Source organism: Hakea prostrata, chromosome 9 (genome assembly GCF_041222555.1).
Source record: "Hakea prostrata isolate BN-2017 chromosome 9, UWA_Hpros_2, whole genome shotgun sequence".
In the NCBI taxonomy this organism is placed as follows: domain Eukaryota; kingdom Viridiplantae; phylum Streptophyta; class Magnoliopsida; order Proteales; family Proteaceae; genus Hakea; species Hakea prostrata.
The window spans coordinates 62,684,651-62,703,929 of NC_142608.1; positions in this window are offsets into that span (position 1 = coordinate 62,684,651).

Sequence of the window (19,279 nt, forward strand, 5' to 3'; positions counted from 1 at the left end):
ATGAAGCTCTGATAGCTAGACTTTGGTTGTCAAAAGCATTGTTAATTACAGATGTTACTATTTATAGTGACTCTCAACTTATAGTCAACCAAGTCCAGGGGGAGTATGGTGTTAAAGAACCACGCTTGCAGAAATCTCAAGAGATTGTGCAAGCATTTCAAAAGAAATTTCGGAATCTGATGATATATCAGATCCTGAGGACTAAAAATACAATGGCAGATGAGCTATCCCGACTAGCCAATGCCAAAGAAAAAAATCTAGACCCTTCGGTCTACATTGAAGAGATAACATTTCCAAGTTATCATGAGAAAGAAATTTCTTATATCGAAGCAGAGTGTTGCTGGATGGATCCAATAATTGAGTATCTAAGAGATGACAAATTATCTGAGGATCCAAAGGAGGCAAGATTGATCAAGATACGGTCAGCAAGATTTGTCATTCAGAATGGGAGACTATACAAAGATCTTATTCAGAAACCCTTATGAGATGTATAGGTCCCGAAGGAGCAAAATCAGCTTTGGCTGAGGTTCATGAAGGAATTTGTGGTGCTCACATGGGTGGACGAGCCCTGGCACACAAAATTCTAAGACTTGGGTTATATTGGCCTAAGATCCAAGAGGCCGCTATGGTGTATGTTCGTCGATGTAGCAATTGTCAAATTCATGCTACAGTATAGAAGCGCCCAGCGGAAACCATGACTTCAATTCTAGATCACATCCCCTTTGCGATGTGGGGAATTGATATCATGGGCAAATTCACCAAGGCATCGGGCGGACGGGAATATTTGATAGTAGCAATTGATTACTTCACGAAATGGGTTGAAGCCAGTGCCCTGGCAACAATTACTGAGAAAAAAGTGGAGAAATTCGTGCTTGAGTCAATCATATATGGCTTTGGGATTCCAAAGATTATCGTCACTGACCATGGTACTCAGTTCGACTGTCCGTAATTTCGAGCAATTTTGAGGAACTTATATGATCGAGCATCGTATGTCCTCAGTGGCATACCCCCAAAGCAATGGACAAGTAGAAGTTACTAACCGAACGCTACTGGAAGAGATAAAGAGAAGACTCGAAGCTGACAAGGCTTTATGGGTCGAAGAACTTCATAATGTACTGTGGGCCTATAGAACTACGGTTCGAACACCCACAGGAGAAACTCCATTCAGGTTAGCATATGGGTCCGAAGCATTGGCACCTGTGGAGATAATGGTGTGGACATTACGGGATCGAGAGTTCGAGGAAAAAGCGAACGAGCAAGGACTGCTTGATAGTCTTGATCTGTTGGACGAAGTTCGGGCAAAGGCAATAGCACGAACTCAACATTATCAAAGAAGGATAGCGTCTCATTATAATACCCGAGTGAAGAATCGTCGGTATTTAGCCGGAGATTTGGTGTTGAGAAACACCTTAGCTTCAGACCCATGCCACCAAAGAAAATTGGACCCGTCCTGGGAAGGACCTTATATGGTTGTAAAACCAGTCGGTTCCGGAGCTTACAAGCTGAAGAACATCAACACCCAGAAAGAGTTGATCGTTCGTGGAATGCCAGGCATCTCAAAATTTTTTATCCTTGATGATGATTTCAATTTTGTTCGTGATGTAAACATTTTCAACTCAATCAATGCAATTATTGGCTTTCAACAAATTATCTTTTGATTGGGGGGCATCATACATCACATTCAAGAACAAGATCCAACTATAAGGCATTGGATGAAAATCCGTGTGGGTCCTTCAACACTTCAAAACTTATGGAATTTTTTCGGAATTTCTTAAGTCAAGGCATCGGATGAAAATCCGAGTGAGTTCCTTTCGCAAGGCGTCGGTTTGAAACCCGAGTAAGTTCCTTCAAGACTTATTGAATTTTTGAAATATCCTTAAGTAAAGGCATCGGTTTAAAACCCGAGTGAGTTCCTTCTACAAGGCATTGGTTTAAAACCCGAGTGAGTTCCTTCTTAGACTTATTGTATTTCTCCGGAATTCCTTAAGTAAAGGCATCGGGTTTAAAACCCGAGTGAGTTCCTTCTCAGACTTATTGTATTTCTCCGGATATCTTCAAGTAAAGGCATTGTTCTAAACAACTAAGACCTAGTGCAACAGAGATTCAAATGACTAGCAAAGTTCAAGATGAAGTTAACTTCTTATTTCTTCAAAAGACCAAAAGAGACCGGTCTCAACATCAAACATAAGAGCTGGATACAATCTTTGGTCAAAAAAGAAAGTCATCATCGATGATCATTAAGAAGTCATACAAGATCGGCACAACTTTGCTAGAACAAACACATGATTCAATCATTGGTATGGATTCAAGGAAAAGAAGAGGAGAAATGAGGATTACAAAAAACATTTCAGTATGTATAAAATCCTCCGCAATTTCATACTCTTTGTCCAGCTTGTCCAGGAGAAGTATGGTCCTCGACAAAACTTGCATTCAAGGTGAGCTCATCATAATTGAATCCTTCCAGGGGAGAATAAACAGGAGAATCTTCCAGATAATGCATAATATCTGGATCAGAAGGCGAAGGATCAATCTTATTTTTGGTCCAGTCAGGAGAAGGAACCCAGGTTGGTAAATACTTCAGGATGGCAAACAGCACTAAAGGGAGTCATATCAAAATAAGGATCCTTCCTTAGTATTGATTCCCATACTTCGTTCTCACCATCCCAGTACGCCTGCAAGTTATAAGCATTCAGCATATCAACAAAGGGCTTACTGTGTAAATACTTGAAGACGCAGGCTCTGCGAACGGCAGTTGGAAGGGATTCGGGCAAAGGAATGACAGCTTGCCTTTGAGGTAACGCTTCAGATCCTTTGGCTCTTGACTTACCAACCCCTCGCTCCAGTCGCCAAATCTTCTCCCTGGCGTCATCCAAGTCTAACCAGAGACGATCAATCACCGAATTCTTTTCTCCTGCAACCTCCCAAGCTATTTTCCTAAGGCGAGCAATCTCAGCATCTTTAGCTTCAGAGATTTCCCGAAGCCTGGAAACTTCATTGCTCAACCTATTGAGCCTAGAGGCTGCTTCCACTTGGTTGTGGAAGTTACCAGTAAGACTCCTGCAAACAACTTCCGAGTTAAAAAGGAGCAGAAGAGTAATATTCATAATCAAAAGATAATGAAGAAAGACTTACATCACCATTGACTTCATAAAGACCTCATCTGGAAGTTTGGAAAGAACTGAGCTCTCAGAAGTCATTCGAGTAGCAGTGCACCATTCCAATGCTCTGTTAAACTCGTTTGACATTAATTCGGGCGAAGGATGAGAAGGATGAGCTTCATCACCTGCCAACCGAGGACGCTTCCTGGTGGCAAAATCCTCCGGGTCCAAATGAGAGACAGAGGATGCCAAACAAGCTCTAGAGTTGGAAATAGAAGCAGAACCTGCTAGGACTGCACCTTCATCAGATGCCAACATAGTTGCCTCAGATGCCCGAAGAGTCTCCTTCGGGGGTGCACGAACAGTCTCTGCAGCAGGGGCGTCAGCAGCGCCATCAACAATGGAGTGATCAAGATCTTCCTGGGAAGAACGGGCGATCACTTCAGGTAGAAGAGCCGGAGGGGTGGAATCAATAGAAACTGTGGGAATCTGACTTGAAGATTCACCAACAACAGTCGCCTTACACTTAGAGGATCCACCAGCTGAAACCACCTCACTGGCCCCAACCACCGCCGATGGAACGATTTTCTTACAAGATTTTGCTCTGATAAAATTCGGATCGATTCTGGAAGCCACTGTATACACAGAAAAAAAACCCGTATCAGTACAGAAACCCAACAACAAAAGAAATTAGGGAAAACCCTAGTTCTCTGGTCGATATGAAATACCGATTAAATAAACCCCAAGTATTACTACTGTGCAGTTTACTGAGGGAGAAAGGGAAAGAGATGAGTAATAGCAAAAAGCTCACTTGTTCAGAAGCTGATATAGTTATTGTTGGAGTACGAGGAATACGGAAGCAAACAGGAGGACAGAATGTTGCTTTTGCAAATCTAACTTGCAGATAGCAAGATAGATGGAGAGTACCCACGAAGGCTTTAAATAGCCTCAGGTATTGAGGCAACGGTTGAGAGCTAAAGACAACCAATGGCCCAGATCGAAAAGACTCTTCGAAATCCACAACAAGCAAGATCAACAGTCAAAGGGAGGCCACGTGGAAACATGTGGAAGCGAGCACCCGATGCAAGAATACCTCCAATCGTCGCACCGCCATTGTGATAATGGATGTATTACCAATTTATTGGAAACGGCGAATGGTATACCAAAGCAAGAAAATGTTTGGACTTCGCAAAAGAATGGGGAAGATAAAGGCATTAAGGCATCTTTCCAAAACATATCTTCATAATATCTGTACAAGATTATCATTCGTCGAGGAATATGAAGTTAAGTGATAAATTATCATTTATATTTTGATATTCAAGACAAGATTTCGATAGGAGACAAGGGAATAGTAAGGAAAACATGGAAGAAGTGTCTATTCATTAGCAAGGAGGTCAATCTTTACAAAAAGAAAAAAGATAACTCCCTAAGCCTCTTCCTCATTGTCGCTCGAGGAGCCCTATATAGGAGGACTTTTCTAAGGATCCTGAGAAGAGCCTTCCTCAAGATTGTCGTTGTCGAGTCCTCTTCAAGCAGCAGCTTGTGACTCGGCTTGTGACTTTTCCTCTGAAAGTGGCGGCTCGTCAGCAAGATATTCCTCATATTGTGGGTCAGCTGGAAAAGGATCATCCTCTCCCTGAGCCCACTCAGGGAAATCCATTTTTAACTTCCCGAAGACCTCTTTGTGACACAACTCACGAAAGGGAGCAGTATCGAAGGAAGGGATTGATTCAAGAATTCTTTCCCAAACGTCATTTTGCCCCAAACGGTAAGCTTGGATGTTGTAGGCACCCAACAGTTTGGAGAAAGGTACGTTGTTCAGGTACTTCCGAACACAATCCTTTCGAAGCTCTGGCTTGATGTGCTTGGGCTTGCTAGGAATCGCCCACTTCAAGTATCTTTCGTTCTCCGCACACTGAAATTAAAGTTTGTCACTGAACAAAGTGGTAGCTTCTTTCTGCTTCTTGGCCTCGCACTCGGCAGCAGCAGCGTGAGCCATTGAAGAATTGAGGGCCTCCTTAAGGGAGTTCATCTCCTCTTCATGCTTTTTTTGCAACTCCTTAGCAGCTGCCGTCAGCCGGTCTATCTCAGAATTTGCTTTGGCCAAATTCTCTTCACAGGTCTGCAGCAAGGAGCCGTTGCGACCAACCTGGCTCAATGCTTCCATGTGCTGATAGAAGCTCAACACAGCATTCCTGCGAAAGCGGAGATTATTTGAAGAAGTCATAAGAGATTATGAAAAAATAAACAGGCAGGAAGACCGGTACCTTGTGGACTGACTAACAAGGGCAACGTCGTCCAGGGCTTCAAATTCCCGACGATCAGAAGGTATCAGACTGAGGGAGCTCCATTCTGCAGCTTTCTCAGGGTCTCGTGTCACCCTGTCGGTCAACTTCAGGGTCCACTGAGGAGTAGAGACCTCAGAATTTTTGGATTTTTTATGGGAGGAATCATCAATTGTATCATGCTTCCTTTTGGTTCCAGCAGAGGAGGAGACATTTGACCTTTCCTCCATCGGTTTCTTCCCTTTTCCCGAAGCATCAGCCACGGTCCTGATGCTCCTAATGCCCCTGTAAGAAGGGTCGGGAGAGGGAATAGAAGCCTCTTGGTCAGTGGTTAGGGCTCTAGGCAATCGTTGCTCAGCTGTTACAACGGCCCTAGCGGCTTTTGCTCGCAGGTTCTCAGGGTTCATTCTTGGAGGCACTGCAAAGAAGAACAAGAGTCAGAATTAAAGACGTATCACTTCAGTAAAATTAAAGGATGATGGTTAGAAGCTCACAATGAGCCAAGCCCCAGTACTGAAGGATGCAGTTATACTCCACTTCAAGTCCATGTATCTCTTGATACCATGGGATGGATTTGATCTTCTTGATAGCTGCCTTGTCTTCTTTGGATAAGGGAAGACCCCTATTATTCTCAGAATAAGAAGTACACCACTTCCAGACGGTCGGGAAGTTGAGATCTGTTGGAGGTGCTCGACAGAAAAAGTATCGTTCGTGCCATCTTTTGTGGTTGGAAGGGCAAGTTCCTTTGGCAAGAATGCTGCCCCTCTAATCAAGTTCAGCCTTATTGCGTTTGGACAGAAAAACCCAGCCGGGAGGATGGGAGATAGAAAGAATATGAAAGTGCACAAAAAGAGAAAGAGATGGCGTAACGTCAAGTTCAAAACACAAACCCAAGAAGCCGACGATAAGATGCCAACTATTGGGAAGGAGCATTCCAGGGCAAATGTCCCAGTGATTCAGAACGGCTGAGAACAAAGGATTAAAAAAGGGAAAGCGAACCCCGCTTTCCAGTGCATCTATGTACAGGGAAAACTCACCCGAAAGGGTCGAATCAACCCTCTCATCAGGATGGGGAGCCCTAACCTGATAAGAGGGAGGAAAATCAAAATCTTGGATTGCTGAAAGAAGGGTTTCCTCCTTGAAAACAGAGGGGACAGAGCCAGGTCCGCCATCAGACCTGGAAGTTTGAGGCTGCCTAGAAGACTCGACAGTTACCCTAGAAGTCTTGGAAGATCCAGACTCAGGAAGAACGGAAGAAGTTTTGGTTTTTCTCTCTAAACTTTTTTGAGAAACTTCAGCAAATTCGCGCCAGAGGACAGTTAGGGTTTTGTTATCACTATCCGACTGTTGGGAAGGAAGGGAAGCAAAAGCTTCGTTACCACTACTATTACTGGCATTGGGTACCAGAGAAACCCTATTATCCGCCATTACTTGTTTCAGTAAGGTACAAAAAGAAAAAGACCAGTAAACTTACTGATTTAGTGAGGCAAAAGCTCGAGAGCAGGAAGGCGCGAAGCAGACGACGAAGGTTCAAATTCCAGACAAGAAGAATGAAACCTACGAAGACAACGAACCTCTTTTAAAACACCCGCACGAGTGTTCGAGAATCTGAACGATCGAGATTGATTCAACATCGACGGTCGAGATTAGAAGACGTTTTGAAAGTTTGAACTCACGAATCCAAAACAGGCGTTCGGAAACCGTCGCTTGGGTTACGTGAGCCATGACAGATCAACTGCAAGGAGACACATGGCATTGCCCTCACAACGCTCGAGGAAAATTGACCACCGCATTAAATGTGGTATGACATTTAATGGAACACGCAGAGACTATTGGCTGACAAAGAACCCAGTTAAAAACCAAGCCCTTGGGCTTGACCGAACGCTTGGTCTGGGGGGTTCGTGATATGGAGAAAATATGATCGAACCGGGTTCATACTTGGTTTGATCCTCTACCCCGGTCGAGACAGAAGGAATCGACTCGCTCCCAAGCGAACCTGATCCGTAAGATGGCTTGTTGAGGAAGAAAACTAATTCAGCTACAAGCATGCCCTAATCCAACTTATGGATTAGGTTAATTACCCTAATGATGGCAGACTCAAATTGACGGCTGCTGCTTATCATTATCGAAGGGATAATCATTGCATAACCTAGAGGTTATCTCAGGAGTCCTCTACTAGTCCAAACTAGTAGAAGTCTATCGCTCAACGGATCTAACTGTTAAGATCCAACGACTACCCAAAGAAGGCTCAAGTGCATCCAACGAAGGAGATTCGAAGGTACACTCTATATAAACCTCACTGGCTTGGGACTCAGACCCATATACACACTGATAGACGTAAACTATCAGAGGCTTACGATCTAGATCACCTTTCCCAGTTCTTCATTCCTTAGCTCTGTGCTTCTAGCAGAGCCGTTTGTGATTAAGTTCATCAACTGACTTGTACTTCGGAGGTGGACTCCTGATCCCAGCGGTCGGGCCACGTCTGACGCTTTCATTTTGCAGGTCATCACGAGGAGATCTAAGGGCTGAGCAGATTTTGGACGCATCAGTGTGGAAACAGAAGTACAGAAAGATTGTTTCTGCGTGTAACTACAGAAAACAAAAAACAAAAAAGTAAAAGAGAAGTATAGAAAGTGATCAAGAGAGAAGGGAAGAATTTCAGATTTATAAAACGTGTAGAAGATGCTTAAGGAGGAAAGAGAAGCAAGAGAAATAACATAGAGAAAGAGGAGAAAGTCAAAGAGGAGAGAAACAGGAGTGCATATCCCGCAGCATAATTAAGGAGAAGAGAGTGTGGGTTTATGAAGGATTGTAAGCGACTTGTACTTGTACGTGCAACAAGAAGATAGAAACAGAAGAAGAAGAGAAGAGAGAGAACGAGTGGAGAGAGAAGAAGATAGAAACAGAAGAAGAGGAAATAAAAGAGAAGCCATTAAAGGCCTTAGAGGAGAAAGCCTAGAGGAGAAAGAAGGAGTGGGCAAGAGAGGAGAGAGAAGAGAAAGGCAAGAGAGGAGAGAGAGGAAAATCGTGGGGAGGAGAGAGAAAATAATAAAAAAGGGGAAATCTCCCGTTGGTTCCCGTGTATTCGAAATAGCCAGTAATTATTTGGGGTATAGGAGGGAGAGCGGATTTTAACGGAACCAGGGTTAAAACACACACACATGGAACAGGGACAGGTTAATGATATTGGCCATCCTATGTATGGTAAGTGAGTGACCCCTTTAGTAGACATGTAACATGCACATGATAAAATTCATTTTATTTATTCGTTGAAGCAATTTATGGGAAGTGCATGATATATGCCTTTGTGTATTGATAAAAAATGCATGGGATTGGATGATAACTTAACAACTTGATTGAATTGTTTGAATTAGAATGATGATAGGGTTCTTGATCTATTAATCATGAATTTGAAATGATGTTTATGCATGTTAAATATAGAATGAGCATGCTCTCATGTTTAAATGATTGGATTGTATGAGTGGGTCTAGTTTTCCCTAGATGAGATCAAATGATGATTGAAATGCAAAATGTATATTGAAATGGACAGAGCATGGTAATGGAATACTGGAATTGAAGATAAAAAGAGTAAAAGAAAAAGCAAAGGAAATGTAATGGCTTCTGTAAGTCCATGTACTTATGAAGCAAGACTGAAAAGTGAAAAGATTGAGTTTGTGCTGATGGAAATCTGCGAGGTGTACACGGCCTTGTGCCTAGAAGCAACTTCGGTGGTGAAGAGATAGAAGCCACTTTGGTGGTGAAGAGACAGAAGCCACTTCGGTGGTCAAGAGACAGAAGCTACTTTAGTGGTGAAGAGAAGAGTATATCCTCTGGATTTGCTTAGGCTCAAGACTATAATGTCGGATCACAGAAATGAAAATATATAAAAGGAAAATTGAAATGCATAATGTTATATGACTTTGATGTGATAAATGATGCATGATGAATTGCCTGACTTACTTACAGGGTTGTCTATATTGCTTCCTGGGCCGCAAAGCTCATTATTATAAATGTTGACAGGTCCTCAAATATATGACAAGGGCAAGGGTGCTGCCACCTGATAGTGCATTTTAAAGTAGAAGATTGAAAACTTTTCTTTTCTTTCTTTTTGTTGCAACTGATGTATTGCTTAACTAGACTGTAGATGTATATATTCCTTTGAGACTGTATGTACTGAACTAAACACTGTTGAAAGGTCAAATGTAAACATAATAGGATTTTAGACTGTGTATATATGTTTATGAGTCAAACTGTCAAACAGGTTGTTTTCTTTGTTGTTGAGAATGTTTAGTTTAGCATTTTGTTTTAGTAGTTATAAACAGGTTGATAAAGAAAGGAACTATCACGTGCCCTAGTTAAATGTCCATAATGTGGGCCCCACCAAGCCTGTGAAAACTGATCCAGAAATCCCTAAATACGATGAGTGTCCTTTTTCTTATTTGACCAAGTATATTTATTGCCAGCAGATGGAACTCTAAGAAACCAATCTCATGAATAAACGATTGAAATTGAAGTAAAGCCGCCGAAGATAGTGGTCTACCCCCTTGGTGATCATCAAAATCCAAATACACATTCCAGTCACCACCAATTGGCCATGGTTGGTCAATGAATGATGCCAAATTCGATAGAGTTTGCCACTGAAATTTCTGAATATGAGGAAGCGAACTTAAATACACACAAGTCAGATACCATAAATTAGCTGCATCTCCAACAAGAAGATGAATACACCACGAAGAAAACCATACCACATCAACTGTTATATTATTGCACCAACAAAATACAAGGCCACAAGCTCTACCTTCAGGAGGACCAGAGACACACTTGGAGAATCCTAACTTATTACAAAACAAACTAATATCAACTTGAACATATTTTACTTTTGAAAGAAAAACAAAAGAGGGCCTATGCTTTCTGGCTATGGAACTATTACGAATATCATCAACGGAGGACTTGAATGTGATCACGGCGATGATGAAAGGTGAATGATCGCATTGGATTTTATAAGAGTACTTTGATATCTTTGAAATTAGCTATGGTGACAACCTCAACTGCTACAACCAAACGTCTTTTTCTCTTGGTCACTCTGCATCATAGTCCTTCAAGCCTTAATTATTATCAAGGCACTTATCCTAATGAAAGCTATTGTACTTCTGTCGTTGGGCAACCCAATAATAAAATAAATATCTGTGTATGGGTATATCGTAAAACTAGAGAAGCACATATAACTTTTTAGTTTCTCATAAATAGAATAGCTGCGATAGGACTCTAGCCCTTTCAAGTAAAATGAAATGGGTTTTAGTTTTCCTTCACCTATGTTTTCATAAAATCCTATTTCAGCAGAATTTTTTGATGAACTCTCTTACAACCAATACATTTGAGTTTGGATTAGCTATCCATATGGGTATGGGTATGGATGTAAATGGATTGATTCAGATCAGATCATGGCATTACTATAACCACATCCTATTATACTTATATAGATTAGAATAATATCATAGTGGCTTTCAAATAGGTTTTTCAGATTTAGATGATTTTTAAAATTTGAAGATCTTTTAATATACTATTGTGACTAAAATATCCCAATTCTGGTTCAGGCCGGTTCATTCCAGTTTTAAGGCGATTCGACTAGTTTAAACTGATAAGATGAAATCATCAGTGGGTCCGCCCAAAAGTCAAAATAAAGGTCTGATCATGACCATTCAACTTGTTATTATGATCTAACGGTCACAGTCAAATGAAGATCAGGCGGGAAAATCTATAAAAGGGGGATGAAGCTCTCATTCAAGAGGTAACACACTCTAATACACTGGAACTCTCATTTTGATTCCTGTCTACCTCCATTAAAGCTCTAAAAGAGCTGTGAAACCCTACCTGAACTATCATCTGACAAAATCGTCGGAGACGCAACGCCGATCAAGACGATTGGCTCCGTTCCTAACAAGTTCATTGTTTCGCAAGAAGTGAGAGCTTGATTCAATCCAGTGAAGATAGATTTAGATCGGTCCAGATCTGCTTGGTTCGGTGTTAGACTCACAGTCTAGAGATCACGGCGAAATCTGCACAACAATTTGGCGCCGTCTACGGGAAGCTTTAGGACAGAGGTCATGGCTCAATCACCTGAGCGAGAGGAGATAGTGTCACATCCACCCAGCCGGTATCCTATCTGGGCATACCCGGATGTGATCCACAGCCCGAAGATCCAGATTGAGCAGCCATGCCTCCAACATACACGATAACATAATCATGAACAATATAATCAATGTGTAAAGTAACAATAAATAGATCAAATGAATAAGAAAAGATAAATAATCAGAGTGCGAAAATATCAAGTGTCAACTTCTCATAAAGGTAACCTCAAGGGGAAAGAGTGATCAGAAGTCACTCCTTCAAAAATAGAAGAAGGTAGTTAATCAACTCCATTCCAGACAATATTAAGAGTAAATCCATAAGAGTTAGAGAGAAAATATTCAAATGATTACAGTCATTCGGAGAAATGGGGCCTACGCATAGGTTTCTTCTATCCTAATGATTACTTCTTCATAAGTATAGATGAAGTGAATCCAACGTGGCCGCTCCCTCACTGAGGTGGGGCTAACTCTGGTACGGACCATAATCCTCCTCGGCATAGCAATCCTGACTCTCAATGTAGCTATCACCCGAAGAGTAGTATGTAGGATCATAGCTCGGGTCGTAGAGTGCGACATCAGGGTCTTCTGTACCTGCGCAGGATAATCTAACAAATTGCACCAAAGGAATGAGTTCAAAAGAACTCAGCAAGGCAGGTCGTTTCATAATACACAGTTCATTCTATACAAGTCACAGTATGATGAAATATGATATGAGACAATGATGATATATGATTCTAACCCTAAGTATGCTAGTCTCTAAGGTAGACATGCTTTAAGCCATAGCACCATACTTCTTTGGGTCGTTTGTCACTCCCCCTCAATCATAAGATATCTTGGGTCTGCCGTGGTAATTGGGTAACGTCCTCATCAAACCATGGTTGGGGATTTAGTCACCACTCTCTCACATCACCATTGGTATAAGTATTGGCGCATGTCACGGCGAAGCCTAGCCCAATGCAAGTCATCTACTCAATCATATCATGTGAGATCCGGATACTTTCCTTATGGCACCGACCAACTCGGTTTCGTATCCTTCACACTAGAGTTAGCGTATCCTATGGCACCGACCAACTCGGACTACAGACTCATCAACCCTATTGGTCATCCACAAATGGTAAACGGGAAGCTCTCACATCCTCTCACGGGTTGGTTACTGGTCTTGAGCGCCCGTGAGCCCAAGTCTATCCATTTGCAACCCTACCAATAAATGGCCCCTTTCGGGTATCCGCAGTATGGTTTCAGTTTTCTCACGGAGTGGATACCAGTCTTGAGCGCCCATCAACCATACTCTACCACGGGTCGGTCGGTCTCAATACCCTTCTGATTCGTGTCTGATACCACAAAGATAATCCTAACAATACACCTAGACAAATCCTACGCATGTCATCCAATAACTCGGGAAAGCGTCGATAGACACCTTCGGAGAATATACCATACTACTCCCTCCGATGTCCAAGGACAGAAGTGTCGGAAGGAAACTTCCCAATCCCAAGTCATACGTAGTCAATCACAAGCTCAATCTCATCATATCATACTTAATCAATGATTCATCATATAAAAAAAAGCATATCATAACATGATTGATCATATATAAAATCATAAAGTATAATTGAACATGATATTCTAAATGATGTGTAACATACTACTACTAATAAGAAAGCATATAATAGTCATGTATGGTAAAGGAATACACATAGAAACATAACCATTAAGTTCTCAAAATATAAGCATGTTGATATAATTAACATACTTGAGTTAACGACCATCCTTACCTTAATCGAGTTGTAAATAAATTCAATGATCACCAAAGATGGTCCCAAAAGTCAGTGTTGGTACCCTAGACAACATACAAGTAACATCAGAGAAGAAAACAATTGAATCGGAGGTCAAACGAATCAATTCGGCTGAGTATAGGGTGTTACCATCTCTTGGTTGACTGGCTTGGTCGACTGTCAGTCGACCAAGACTTGTTAACCAGTGGGCAGCAATGAATACTTGGTGAGAAACTGCCCTTCTGGTGCTCCGATTGACACAAAATTTGGAGGGCATGTTTATAACAGTAAGAGGATACTACACACTAAATTTCATGACGATCCAACGGTTCAAATGAAAACCCCCAATTCGAATTGTTATGTTCTATATGATAATTATCAAGAATCAAATTGGAATTGATTGAAATTGTAAAGCATGATGGGAATCAATCAAGAGAATGTTAAGAATCAAGTTAGAATCATAACCTCATAATAATCTAGGCTCAACATGCATCTACATATCAGTTTTGAATCAAGAATAGGTTGAATTGAAAAGAATCAAAGTAATGAAGTGCAAGTAATCTTAATGGAATCATAACATAACATAACATGAATGGGGGGATGATCATGAAATTGAAAGGGGGAAACTAATGGTTAAGTGTTTGCAAAGTTGCAGCACTTCAACCATGATCTCAAGATCATAAATTGATAGAAAAAGAATAGATTAGAAGAAGAATAGAAGGAATCATACCTTGAGTTAATGATTAATGTATAATACCAATGATTGATGTCAAAGATCTTCCCAAACATCAAGGAAAAGCCCAAGAGAGTGTCCAACCTCGAGCTCTGGAGTGCCAATTATTAGTTTAGGTCCTCATTCACGAGTTCCAAAAAGGTAGGGGCAAAATGGGATGTGATTTAGTGAAGATTCGAAATCCATTATTGCTGGTCGACTATCAGTCGACCAAGCAGTCGACCAAGGCATGACAACAACTTCAGGAGTGGATTTGGAAGGCTAGACAGATCCGAATTGAGTTGAGTTTCTCCTACAAGTCAATCAACAAGTCTAGTTTCAAGAAATACCTTCGGATTGATCACGGGGTTCTAATAAGTGCTTCAACTAATTCAATATTCATCGATGCGCAGATTTTCACTCAACACTGACAATGTGCTCAAGTAAGGGGCATCATTGTCAATGTCCATAGGCTCTGTATCCAGCATCGAATCATCAACTAACAGGGCCCACAAGTCTCTTCTACCACCACTTCGGGTCTTCGGACCTACAACAGTATAAAATCCGGGCCGGGTCAGGGTTAGGATAAGGCCGGATTTTACATTCTCCCCCCCTTAAAAGAAATTTCGTCCTCGAAATTGAAAGCGTACCTATGCTTCCAAAAAGATGAGGAAACTTCTCTCTCATGTCTTCTTCTTTCTCCCATGAGGCTTCTTCCGAGGTATGGTTCTTCCACCGAATCTTTACCAAATGGATGGTGCGATTCCGTAGCTTCTTGTCCTTTTTATCTAGGATTTCGGCTGGTCCTTCATCGTAAGAAAGATTGGCACTAAGTCCTTCGGGTGCTTGCTGTAGTATGTGTTCTGGGTTCTCTATGTACTTTTGAAGCATCGAAATATGGAACACATTGTGAACTCTAGCAAGAGATGGGGGCAAGGCCAAGCGATAAGCAACAGGTCCAACCTTCTCCAAGATCTCATAAGGTCCAATGAAGCGAGGGCTAAGCTTTCCTTTCACATTGAATCTCGTCACCCCTTTCATAGGTGACACTTTAAGGAAAACTTTGTCTCCAATTGGAAACTCCAAATTGGTCCTTCTTTTGTCGGCATAAGATTTCTGTCTTGACTGGGCAGACTTAATCCTTTCTCTAATCATGTCGACCATCGCACTTGTAGCTTCAATCATTTCTAGACCTAAGACTTTTCTTCCGCCTGTCTCAGTCCAAACAAACTTCTCTTCTTTTCTAGTTAGCTTAGTCATAGGGGCAGCCAACCTAGAAAAATTCTCAATAAATCTCCAATAGTATCCTGCTAATCCAAGGAAACTTCTTATCTCAGCCACGGTCTTCGGTCTTTCCCAATCGGTAACGGTTTGCACTTTCTCCGGGTCAACACGAATACCTTCAGCTGAAACAACATGGCCAAGAAATACTACCCTTGAGAGCCAAAAGTCACAGTTCCTAAACTTAGCACAGAGTTTCTTTTCTCTCAACCTTTGCAATGTGAAGTTCAGGTGCTTCGCATGCTCTTCGTCGTTCTTCGAGTAAATCAAGATGTCATCAATGAAAACGATTACAAACTTATCGAGCACATCGTGAAATACCCGGTTCATGAGGTCCATGAACACGGCAGGAGCATTGGCTAAACCAAAAGGCATACGTTTATATTCATAATGTCCATACCTTGTTCTGAAAGCCACCTTAAAGATATCACTTGGCTTCACTTTCAACTGATGATACCCAGACCTTAAGTCAATCTTCGAGAACACAGCCGGCGCTTTCAACTGATCAAACAGATCATCAATTCGGGGCAGCGGGTATCTATTCTTGATCGTCAACTTGTTCAACTCCTGGTAGTCAATGCATAGGCGCATACTACCATCTTTCTTCTTGACGAACAAGACCGGAGCTCCCCAGGGCGACACACTTGGCTGCACAAAACCTCTATCCAAGAGTTCATTCAGCTGTGTTTGCAACTCCTCTAGCTCGGTAGGCACCATCCTATATGGAGCCTTTGACACCGGAGATGCTCCAGGAATCAAGTCTATGGAGAACTCAACCTCTCTATCAAGGGGTAGTCATGATAGATAGTCTGGAAACACATCAGCAAAGTTACAAGCAACACTGACATCTTCAAGTCTTTTCCTTTCTTTGACCTTGCTTCCAGATGAAGCACCTTCCACCAAAGTGTGGACTTGCATTAAAGCGGTCAAAGTCTTCTTGCTCACTCTTCCCTTCTTTCCTTGGAACTCGAAAACTGAATTCCCTTCCAATCGAAACTGAATCTTCTTCGAAGAGCACAAGATCACAGAGTTGTAGGATGTCAACCAATCAATTCCCAAGATGACGTCGAAATCCCTCATATCAAACAACACTAGATTTGCCTTCAAGTTCAAACCACAAACAAAAACAGGACATTCCTCTAACACTTTATCTAGTTTAACAGCAGACCCAATAGGGGTACAAATTGACAAACAACTAGATAAACATCTGTGTGTTAGATTAGTCTTCACAGCAAAAGTAGATGAAATGAAAGAATGGGATGCACCCGTATCAAACAACACAAATGCCGAAAAAGAAGCGACTAACAATGTAACTGTTACAACTTCATGGAAAGGGTCCTGCTCAGTACCGGAGATGCTAAATATTCTGCCAGAAGGTGGGGCAGGGGTAGAAACAGGAGCGGAAGCGCCTCTCATGGTAGGAGCAGAAACACCAGGCAAGGCAGACTTTTTCGGACACAAGCGAGCAAAATATTCGGGCTGCTTGCAAAGAAAACACACAAGGTCTCTCTGTCCAATAGAAGCGGCTACCAAAGGGGGTCTCTGAAAAGCAGGCTGAGGGTGAACCATACAGGGCCGAGGGGGCTGCACAAATCCCGTAGGTCGAGCTCCACTTGGTTGGCCACGAGGACCCACATGAGTAGCACTAGAACTCTAACCCACACTCCTAGGCTAGAAGGCAGGAGTGGGATATGGTGAAGGCCTCACAAACTGATGCTCAGTGCGATCCACGAGACCGGGATGCCTAGTCTGTCGAGGCCTCTGCACATGCGCATTTTCTCTTTCAGCTTCTTCCAACTTCTTTGCATTCTGAACCACCTGGGCATAACTCTCAACAGGGAGGAGGGTGAGGTATGTCTTTAAAGATGGCCGCAGTTCTTTGAAGAATTTCTTTGCCTTCGCATTGTCAGGCTTTATTGAATCAGGGGCGAAAAAGAACAACTCTTCAAATTTCTGCTAGTAGTCCAGCAGAGATAAGGAACCTTGGGCCAACGCCATAAACTTTGTCTCCTTGGGATCCTTCACCGCCTTGGGGAAATAGTTCTTACAGAAGGCTTCCTTAAATGCTTCCCAAGTAACAACACCACCATGGAGGGTTTCCAGAATAGGTCGAGAAGAAGTCCACCATGCATCGCCTTCCGGCTAAAGCTTCTGCTCAGCGAAGAGTACTTTCTACGCATCCGTACACTGCAAGTTCCGGAAGGCCTTTTCTAGTTCCCTGAGCCATCTGTTAGGGAATAGAACATCCTTTGATACACCAGTAAAGGATGGCACCTGCAGTTTCAAGAAGCTCTCCATTAGCCTGGTATGCGGGGTTCCTACGAACCTCTCCACACACGGGGCCGCCAAGCCAGGGTTGCCATGCCCACCAGCACGGTTCTCTTCCCTAAGATTCACGAATCTAGCCATCATCTAGTTGAACTGAGTTTGCTGCTGTAGCATCATGTTGGGGATGCCATTGGTAGTATGGCTGTCCTCTTGGGTCTTTTGGTCAGACCCTCCAGCAGGTGTCACATCCCCCCAGCCGGTACCCTAATTGGCATACCCGAGGGAATGATCCACAGCCCTAAAGATCAAGTTTGGGAACGATCATATCCATTTCGCACAATAACATAATCAAAAGCAAGAACAAATCATAATGTTCAAGTAATTTATAATAAAAGTCAAGAAAGGATCTCAGAAGGATCACTAGAGAATATCAGAGTGCGGAATAACAAGATACCAAATCAAAAGACAATTGTAGAGTATAGCGGAATTATACCCTACAAACACATGCGGAAGGTAGATCGAAATCTAAATAAAGCTCTAAGCTAATACAAGTAAAGTAAAAGATAAGTCTAGAAGAAACAAAAGAAATCTAATCCACATCTTCAGTCAGCTCTTCTTGCTCTTCAGTCTTCATCTTCTTCACCTTGTGCTTCCTCATACATACCATCAAAGAAATCCGAACCTGAAGAGAAGTCTAACAACAGATTGTACAAAAAAGGAATGAGTTTTGAAAGAAACTCAGTAAGGCAAGTTAATCCATAACAACATAAATAACATGGAAGCAAACCATAACAAGATGCAATGCAATATGAAACAAGTAATGTATGTATGCATCTAAACTCTATGTATGCTGGTCTCTATGGCAGACATGCTTTAAGTCATTGCACCGTACTTCTTTAGGAAGGTCTCAATCACTCATCATCAGTTGGTAATGGGTCTGGCATCCCTTAGGACAAACCATGGCAGGGGGTTAAGTCAACACACTCTCTCACAACCATTTGGCATAAGTACCGGCGCATGTCAGGGAAAATCCTAGCCCAATGCAAGTCATCTAGTCAGTTACATCAACTCAGGTCCAGATACTTCCATTCCTCGCCCCGGGCGATCCTTTCCGGTATCCTTTCCAATAGAGTCCTAATAGTCCGGGACTACGGACTCATCAACCCTATTGGTTATCCACATTTGGTAAACGGGAAGCTCTCATGTCCTCTCACGGGTTGGTTACCGGTCTTAAGCGCCCATGAGCCCAAGTCTAGCCATATGCAACCCTCCAATAAATGGCCTCTTTCGAGTATCCACAATGTGATCCATGTCCTCTCATGGATTGGTTACTGGTCTTGAGCGCCCACGAATCCCCATTGCTACCACGGGTCGTTTGGTTTCAATACCCTTCCGAATCGGGTCTGACATAACGGGGACATCCTAGCCCAACACTGCTAGACAGCCCTAGGTATGACAATCAATGATTCAGGAAAGCGTCGCTGGGCAACCCCGGAAACATCCCATACTATTTCCGATAATGTCCAAGGACAGAAGCGTCAAAAGGACACTTCCCAATCCCAAACCATACCTAGTCAAACACATTCAGATCAGTCATGACATACACAATCAGTAGTTCATCATATAAAAGAGAATGTAAAAGCAAAATCAGATTAAGCAATAATCAGTAATTCATATAACATGAATAATGAAAAAGATGATATAAACAAGTGCTATTGTTCTCACAGTAGGA